This window comes from Benincasa hispida, chromosome 9, assembly GCF_009727055.1.
Source record: "Benincasa hispida cultivar B227 chromosome 9, ASM972705v1, whole genome shotgun sequence".
Taxonomy (NCBI): Eukaryota; Viridiplantae; Streptophyta; class Magnoliopsida; order Cucurbitales; family Cucurbitaceae; genus Benincasa; species Benincasa hispida.
This window is the reverse complement of record NC_052357.1, coordinates 30,764,626-30,773,765: the sequence shown is the minus strand read 5'-3', so window position 1 is coordinate 30,773,765 and position 9,140 is coordinate 30,764,626. Positions and strand designations below refer to the sequence as shown.

Below are 9,140 nucleotides of genomic sequence, written 5' to 3'. Positions count from 1 at the left end.
ATATGATGCAATATTAAAACTATAGGTTGTAAATATAATATGATAAGTTGGTTATCATATTTATTTATATTATTTATTATTTTGGATAATTAATCCATTTTTCTCTCCAACCACCTTAGTAGGTGATTAAGTAGTTATTTATGAGAAATGGAATAAATAAAATATGATTTTATTTTTCCAACACTAACCTACACGAAAGACAAAGGCTATACGATACACTCTTGGCTACACGATTGAGAAACTTGGTATGCGATAGTCATCTTCCTCAATCTTTTTCCTCCTAAAAACTCACAAATTCTCTCCTAACCAAAATAGTCAGAGCCCACAACTCCTGGGTTCTAAGGAATCTAAGTGGTTGTGTCTAGTTTTTGGTTTGTGGGATTATTGAAGAAAGTCTTCAAGGTTGCTGAGTTCGAGTTTTCTTGTTGTTCGAAGAGTTCGTGACAGTTTGAGGGATTCATAAGAAGAAGTGTTCTTCAAAAGTATAATCTCTTGAACCCTTTTTCTTATTTAAAAAGCATGTTATAATTTTTACTTAGAATGCATAATCTGTTTGTTTTCTGTAAATTTGTGTTTTCAATCTAAATAGAATTTGGAGAATCCACTTCTGTACATGGATCTCCTTGTAAACAAGTTCTTTTTTTTTTATTGGAATAAATGGTTGAGATTTGATTTCTAGAATTTAATTTGGAAGTTTTTGGAAGTTGGAAAAGGAAAAGAAAGGAAAAGGATAATATATATATAGAAAAGGAATTTGTTTTTATATATATTTGGGAATGTGAAATTTACGAGGGAAAAGATGAAGTGGATCAAAGTCAAACCAAGGTTAATTAGAAAAGGAGTGTGTGTCCTCGGTCATTTGTGTCCTAAACTATTTTGGGTTTCAGCCCTCAATCATTCGTGTCCTCTCGCAGAGCACCCATACCACCAGACTTGCAGGAGCTGCCGACAGCGCCTCTGACCACCGTACCACTCATCGACGTCGTCGCCACCGTATCACTCTCGATTTCGTGCCGCTGCCGCTCAATCTTGTGCCGCCACTGCTGATCTTTGTTTTAGGTGTTGTCGGAGTTTAGTTTGGGTGAGTTTTGTTGCGAATTTGAGGGGTTTGTTGTTCAAGTTTATAATATCCTACCAAGTGTGGGCCTATTTAATGATTTAATTGTGATTTTGGATTTTAGATACAAAATTTGGAGGAATTTTAAAGTTTTCTGGGGTGTTGTCCAACGAAGCTATTAGTTGCTCCGTCAATTTTGGTAAGTTCTAAGAGTTCGGACCCTTTTGGTTTGAATAATAATGTCACTGCAATTTGGATTTGGAGTCCTTAATTTTTGGTTTATGCCTAAGTTCAAATCTGTGTGAGACGTTGCAAAGCGATTTTGGAATAAGCTACATTTTGGGTAATTGTTTGGAGACCTTAAGTTGAGATTTTTGTTTGGGTCTTCAAAGATTTTGAGTATCAATGGATAGTTGCCTAATTAATGTTTTATTCTTTGCTTTAGAGAAGTTTCAAAATTTACACCAAGTTGTCCAGCATTGTTAAGGGTTAAATTTGGTGACTTTGGGATTCAATCCAAGAGTCTTGTTGGGCTAACAAAGGGATTAAATTGGTTAAAATTCGAATTTGTGATTTGATGTAAGTGATTTACTACCGGTTCACCCTCGAATCCCAAGCTGATGTTAAGACTGTGAATACATTGAAAGTATGTTTTAATTATGATGGAATGTTCTGTCATGATTGATTAATGAATGACTATTGAGACTGATCCGAAAACTCATGAGTCATGTTACTATGATTGTTATATCATGCTATGACTTGATATGAATGTGGACGTTGTATGTCGTACAATAGACTGATGATGACTGTTAGCACTCCTATTAGACTGTGTATATCCCCTATGTATGTTTCGATGTCCTTACGGGATTGCCACATATGCTTATGATTTTGGTGACTCTTCGAAGTCACTTTCTATGAAAGTGTGCCTTCGTGTTCGCCCCTTATGCCTATGCCTATGTTCAGGATGTATACCTTTGTTTCAATAGGAAGACTAATATGTACACCTAGTGGACCCAGTAGTGGGTCACTTACTGGGTAGTTTTATACTCACTCTTTTATATATGTTTTTTTTTCAGGTAAAGGAAAGGACAGAACGACGAATGACAAGAAGAATCTGTGACCAAGTCCCTGGGACTTATCATACGCTTCTGCCTATGTTTTATTTTTTTTCATGTTTTCATGTTCTAATTTAGAAGTTCAATATTTAAATCCTTAATTAATTTGTTCGAATATTTATTTAATTTGTTTTCCAATCAGGTTTAAGGGTACCCCGAAAAGTGAAATTATATTCTTTGAGTTTTATATTAGAAATTTATTTTATGAAAATTTATTGGTTTTGGTCAGGTTTTGCGAAAAAATCGTTTTGAGTTTTATGCATGCATGTAGTAACGATCCTTTGTCCATCTAGAAAGTCGGGTCGTTACAATTTCATCTTCTATTTCAACCTTAAAAAAAGTACTTGGATTGACAAGTTTAAGTGCTTCACCGAATGCCTTAACAAAAGCATATGATCCTTCTGGCAACTCTCGTGCATATACCAATGCATATTCTCTTGCACGGTAAGCTTTCCGTAGCTTATATTCACTCCATAATCTCTTCGGACGTCTTCAATTATATTTCTTAGGTGATATAATCGACTGACTTGATTGTATTTGGACTTGATTAAGTGTCCAATAACCCAACTCTTAGGTTGTCGATGATTACCACTCCTCATTTCAAGTAATGTTTGTATACTTGGGTACTTTATCACCTTAAACTAATCACTTCCCACCAATCTTTTTGCACGAAAACGCCACTTATATTCCTTTACTAAACACCGCACGGTTAACAAGCTCTTTGTCGACTTAGTCAAAGTTTTTTCTTATTGCAAGCATTGACAATTTAACAAATAAATCATACTTGGAAAAGAAAATCTAACCAACCTCTTCATTTAGAAAATCATGAGGTACTGAGATAAGTTCATCATAACATGGGCCATCAGATGCTCTAAGTACATCTACGAATGACTGGGTAGGAACATTGTGTTGTATTGGATCTGAGGGCACCACCAGTAGTGGAATCGGAGTAAGTGCGGTTGGAGCACGAATAAAAGGTATTGGAACTAATTGTGGACCTAGATGTTGTCCATATCCATATTCAGTATGAGTCTATGAGTCTATGAGGTGCATCTCGTTTGGATGTTATGACCCATCCAAGTTTCATTTCCATCATCATTTCCCAGGTTACATGGTTAGATGTTCTCATCCACTAAAGACAGGTTATGTCTAGATGTGGTTGGAACACCAAAGTCCTGACTAGTTAGAATGGATGGAATGGTTGGATTACTCTGATGGTACATGTTCTCAATATATGTTCCATGCGTTTGGTTTTATATCCTAAAACTCACAGTTTGTAAAATGATAAACATTTTCTATAATCAATAAATTTATTATTGATTTTATAAATTGTATATATGAAAGTCTAAATCCAATAAACTAAAACCCATGACTATTACATGAGTACTTGAGCTTTATGTGAAGATATAAGAGTGGATCGGGTTCGAGTAATAGTCAAAATTATCTATAGTAAATGAATAAGGTTGGGTACCTTATTCTGGTAACACTATTAGATGTGGTCTACTCTATAGTTGTTACAAAGAGTTGTAAAGTTCTACATACGATGTGATCCTAATTCGTACATGTTATGACATGAGGAGTGAGGGCATCCTATGCAATGAGTTTGCATAAGATCGGACCAAGAAATAAGTCATTCTTACTTTATAACATTGTTTACTGTATAAGACTGACTATTTCACTTAAGATGACCTAGATAACTCGATCTTAGTCCTAAGCTAACTATGAACTTCTGTTAATTCGGGATTATCCGATTTGCATAGGTGAGGGTTGGCTCAATAGCACCGGCTCAATAAACCTCCCATTTTAGCGTTAAGACTTAATAGATAGTTGTGGACATAGGATGCAAAACGGAGTTCACGCCTACCCGATTTAGGGATAGAAGAAAGGTTGTTCTCTCAAGTACTGAATCCAAGTCTTGAACAAGGGGCCCCACCCTCTCACTAGGTTAAGAGAGTTTGATTTAGTGACTGGATCACAAACTAGTTGTTCATTAGAGGATCTGTAGGAACTTGAGGAATAAAACGTGATCTCGGGGGTAAAACAGATATTTGACTCAGCCGTTATTATGATCAACCTGTGAAGGGTCGACTTACTAATTATAGTTAACTCATGTGGACGTAATATATCTACAATGATGGGAGTGCAACTATGGGCTTTAGTGGAGTGACTCATTAGTTAAAGAATGGGAGTTAATTTGGTCTAATGAGTTTAGTCAATTAATCTTGGATCGTTGTAGCCCATGATCTGTATGTTCGCAAGGTCCCCCCCTACTAGCTCGTAATTAGACTAGCTCTAGAATAACGTGATAAGTTAATTTGAAATGTTCAAATTAGAATTAAGAGAATTAGTAATTATATGAGATATAATTATTTGTTTAATTTGAGAATTAAATAGAGTAAGAGAATTTATATTTAAATATGATTTAATTATATAAAGATGGATATGTGTAAAAATTAATTTAATATTTGATATTAAATTAATTAGTTTTATTTAAAAATTATTTATGAAATTAATTTTATAGAATTAATAAAATTTTCAATTTTGAAATTGATTTTGATGGAAATTGAAAAGTTGGTATAATACATAAATGGAAAAACAAGTTTTTCCATTATCCATTCTCTACTTGCTCATATAAGATCCATCCCCATTGCCTTGTGTTACTCCAAGCATGAGCTGCAACTCATGCAACTTTCTTCCTTGCATGATGGTCTGCAATATATTAAAGAGATTGGAGTGAATTTGGGCATGCAATCAAGAGAGAATTTTAGTTGAAAATTCGTGCTGAAGAAAGTGTTCTTCAACAAGATTGCTGTTGTGATCAATTCTTCTTAATCCATTGATTCAAGCTTGTTTTGAGTCCCATAACTCAATCTAGAGCACCAATAGAATAGTGGGGAAGAACTTGAGGTGGTCTGCAACAAGATTCGGAGAAGATTGCAGTTGGAGATCGAGCTTTGAAGAAGTTTTACAAAGGTATGTCATGAAACTCACTTGTTTCTGCAAAAGCATGCTTTATATTTTGTCAAAATTAATGAATTAGAGTGCTTAATAATCCTTATTCCTTCCGCTGTTGCTGATACATTCCTACACCATGAATATCATGTGGCGTGATAAATACAAATAAAGGAAGTCGGGATGCATCACTGCCTTCCAAAAAATGAAAACTACGATCTTCATCCTTGACTATATCGATCGAGGGGGCTTAGACTAATAGATTGTAACAACATTTGATGTGTATGGAAAATCTATCAGGATATTTAGTCGGTGTAGAAGACTCACTACGCGATATATCGTGTCTAATCTTTAGATCTTTTATGGGACCGCCAACATAGTTACTTTCGGCCTGGTCCCATTCCCCACCATAGCGTACAAAAATGCGAAGTAACATCATTGATCTACAATACGCCAAGTATAATAATCGATCAAATATTGAAATTATGTAACAAAAAATATGTGAGATAGACGATCGTGTACCATAACATATACAATCGTATATACTATAGTATACAATCGTGTAGGCTACGGTACAAAATCGTGTATACAATGATATACGATATGTTATGTTGTGGTGTACAATTGTCTATGTTGTTGTATACGATTGCATATGATGTGGTATACGATTGTGTATAATGTGGTATACGATCATGTACCTAATGATATACGATTGAAAATACAATGGGATTGATGGTACACGATCAGAAAAATAATACTGAATGAACTTCTAAAAACTTTCAGTTAACAACACTTACAGTATTCATTTTTGGGTATATAGAATGATCTTCTTCAAAAATGCTCGTTCTAGACCCATAAAATAAATTGATTAGAGTTGAAAGTGATTTGTGTTCAACTGAAAGTGATAGAGTAATGAAGAAGAAGATAGTGTTTAAGTGAAACTGAAGAGGTGAAAATGATATTCGTTTACTTGTCCCATGGTTAAGATCCAATAGCATTGAATTTTAATGTACAATATTGGTTTAGAATAGATAGCTGCATTAAATAATAACGATTGGTGGTTGGAAGGGAAGATCAAAGGATGAAGAAAAGTAGAAGAGAAGCATTTAAAGTCGGGGGTAACAATGACATTTGACATATGGAAAAGGTCAATGAGAACAAAGTTTTTAGAAAGAGGTCATCCATAGAAAAGTTTTTGCCTTTTGGGTTATTTTATGAAATTTTACAACGCATGGAATTCTAGGGTTTTTACTTTCTTTTGGTATTTTGCATTGACGTATGACATGGTTGAGATTACATTTTTCTTCATGATTGTTCTTTCTTTTGCTTTTTCTCTGCAATATTAGTCGACATGGTTTGTATTGTATACAATTGTTGTGTATTTTATGTTTAAGCGCACCAACAGTTGCATTTGGAGGCTTCTTTGATTCTTCTCTTTGGTCTTAAGTAGAAAGATTTGGAGATACACTTCCATTCCACCCAGGAGATGATTCAGACGCAATATGAGCAGATTAAGTAATGGAAAAAGGTGGTTGCAATGAAGGAAGAACGATTAGATGATGCGGAGAAATCAATTGAAGAACGCTCAAAAAAATCTCAAGAACGAAGAAAACAATTTTGAAAGATGGACCAAAGAGCTCAATAAGAAAGATGAGAAAGTGAGGATGTATCTGAAATTGAATCCTTAATGGTGAAGGAACTGTAAATATAAAGGACCTTCAGATTGTTCCAAACTCCATTGTGAAAAAACTCAAACATTTACAATCATATAGAAACGTTTATGCATTAAAGATAAATTACAACATGCTTCTTATCAAAAATAGGATAGAGTGACAATACCTTTGAAGAATTCTTTCTTCACATATTTCCCTCAATCAAACTCGAACACAACGAGTAACTAGAACGTCCTCAAATATCAGCGAGTAAAACTCGATCCTCGAACAGAACTACACATCACCACGAGATTACCTTGGTATTCTCGGTGTGAGAATCCAGGAGTTGTGGGCTCTAACTAATTTTGGATGGAGGGAAGGAGGAAATAAAGGAGGAAACGATCGAGTAAACGATGATGCAATCGTGTAGAAGATGAAGGTCTATCGCATAGACTCGGCGCTCGATCATTTAGTAAAGAGTACTATTGTATAGTAAACTCGATAGTCAATCGTGTAGTCACTCGATTAGTAATGAACACTTGTTCTCATGGTATGAATAGAAAAACCATTTTTCTTCCTTATGCCCCTTAGCCATAAAACCGTCTAACCACCCACTAAGGGTGGTTAGTGGAGAAAAATTAATTTAATTATCCTACAATTAATAAATTATAAATAAATACAATAACTAACTTATCATATTATATTTATAACCTACAATTTTAATATTGCATTATATGCAATATATAAACCATAGTTCTTTTTCTATTTTATGGCATTTAATATAACTCATATTTATATTAAATTCCTCCAATCAAATAATATAATAAACTACATCAAATCCATTATATAATTAAATCAATTAAATTATATCATATATAATCAAATTTTCTCTTGTTAATTTGAACATTTCAAACTAACCTAAAAACTAATTCTCAACTTGAATCCATTAAGCTACCAAGGGGACCTTATGGACGTATAGCTTGAAGCTCCAACGGTATGTGAATAACTGACTAGACTCTTTAATCATGATATCTACCATCCATTAACTGTCGGGCACTCCACTAAAGATCAACAACTACACTCTTCGCACTATAGATATCTTTCTGTGTCCCTTGGATATAACCAATCAATAGTACGATGACCCTTCACAAATCTTTGTAGGTACAGCTGAGCCAATTTACCGTTGTGCCCCTATAGTTCCATCTAACTTCTTAAGTACCACTGATTCGTCTAATGAACAATAGATCATAGTCCTACTATGATTAAACCCTTCTCGAACCAAGAGAAGGTGTGGCATCCATTGTTCAAGCCCCGGAATCAGCTCTTAAGAGAGCAATTTATCTACTTACCCCTGGGAGTTAATTCCATCTTGTATAATTGAGTTCCCAGCTCCCCAATCAGATGAATTCTCAAAATGGTAGGCCTGTTGAGTCAACGATCTGGCCACTCCCACCCATACAAATCAAAGGACCGCCCTCATAGACAGAAGTTCATAACTCACTCAGGATTAAGGTCATGTTACCTATGGTCATCCTAGTGAAATGAAAGTCTCAATAATGAACGGCGTTCTATAACGAGACTAAACATTTTCTGGTCCGGTCTTATACAAACTCCTTTGTATAGAATATCTCCGCTCGCATGTCTAATACATGAATGATCAGGATCAGATCATTTGTAACTCCTATAAAGCGGGCCACATTCATAGTGTCACCAGGATAAGGTATCCCTCTTTTATCCATATATTACAGACCATTTAGGTTATCACTTAAAGCACAATCCACTTGTATGTCTCCACATACATGCTTAAGTTACAACGATAACCATGAATCTTAGTTTATTGGTTATTGGTTAATGCAACTAAAATATAAAATATTTCATACAATGAAGTGAATAAAGTATCATATATTAATCACAAAATTTTTGTTCATACAAGTGTTTACAAACTACAGAACCCTACGAGATTTAGGACATCAACCCCAACAAATGGTAGACATGGGTTCACAGATGTTCTTGTTGGGAAAAGGTCGTGAAGAACTAAGATCAAAAGAATTACAACTCAAGGTGATGGCTGAGGAATTTGAGTCAAAAGGAAAAGATATCAGTGTAGTCAAAGCTTTACTTCGATGAACAAATGTAATGACTAGGTAAAATTGATAGATGATTCAAAGAATCTACATATGAAAGTAAATACTTTGAATTTTCATTTTAGATTGGCCTTAAAAGGGAAGCTTCTCTTAGCTCTCTTATGCAAGGATCTGAAACTAGATGATTTGATGCACACACAAAACATGATTACCCTTCTAACATTTTCTGATCCTGCTAAGTTGGTTTTAGATGTTATGTGATGGTTTTATGATAGACCTA

At 34.6% G+C, this 9,140-nt stretch overlaps 1 long non-coding RNA gene across 1 annotated transcript; it reads left to right on the top strand.

Annotated features, from left to right (window-relative positions):
- Nucleotides 1-851: 851 nt before the first annotated feature.
- Nucleotides 852-2,331, top strand: LOC120087133. Its single transcript, XR_005484440.1, has 3 exons — nt 852-1,081; nt 1,182-1,256; nt 2,134-2,331. It is a non-coding gene; the product is annotated as an uncharacterized LOC120087133 (long non-coding RNA).
- The last annotated feature ends 6,809 nt before the right edge of the window (nt 2,332-9,140 follow it).